Raw genomic sequence first — 627 nt, forward strand, 5'->3', positions numbered from 1 at the left:
AACGCTGCCCGGAACCCTCAGCACGTGCACACTGCATGCCAGGCCCCGGAGCGTGTCTGACTTTGCCACACACACCTGCCAAGGAGGACAGGATTCTGGGCGACAGGGCTGAGGTGGGGCCTGTTCAGTGCACAAGAGGTCCTGGGTTCTGTCCCCAGCACCTCTTTTAAAAAAAATGGTTCTGATGGTCAGGGAAGCAATGATAAATGTAGCAAGGAAACTGCTACAACTGCAGATGGTCCCAGTGTCCACGCTGGGCAGGCACGCCTGGACGGCTGCACCTCCTACCCCGCCCCCACACAGCGTGAGGGCTCCCACCTGCCTCGCCTGACCTGGTTCTTCTCACTGCTCTCGGGGTGACCCCCTGAACACAGCTTTGAGCACTGGTTGCCTTGAAGGAGAAATTCTCCCTGGGCGCTGCCAAGTGCCAGGCAAGTGCAGACACCGAGCTACACTGTCGTCTCTGCACTCCAGGCTTAGCAGGGAAATGACGCCATCTTTCCTACCTGAAAAAATAAAGCAAGTCCTGTCACTTGCTCATAAAAGGTGGCAGCTCGAGGAGCTCAGGCCCAGCGAGTGAGTGAGATGACCCGGGGCCCGGCGCTTGCAGGATCCTGAATAGACCCA

The 627-nt window shown here is 58.1% G+C and overlaps 1 protein-coding gene across 1 annotated transcript in view; it reads right to left on the reverse strand.

Moving 5' to 3' along the window:
* LOC101567887 (keratin, type I cuticular Ha2) overlaps positions 1-627 on the reverse strand; it is a 10,604-nt gene that overhangs the window by 1,162 nt on the left and 8,815 nt on the right. The window lies entirely within an intron of this gene.

Source organism: Octodon degus, unplaced genomic scaffold (genome assembly GCF_000260255.1).
Source record: "Octodon degus isolate 3935 unplaced genomic scaffold, OctDeg1.0 scaffold00056, whole genome shotgun sequence".
NCBI classification, from domain to species: Eukaryota; Metazoa; Chordata; class Mammalia; order Rodentia; family Octodontidae; genus Octodon; species Octodon degus.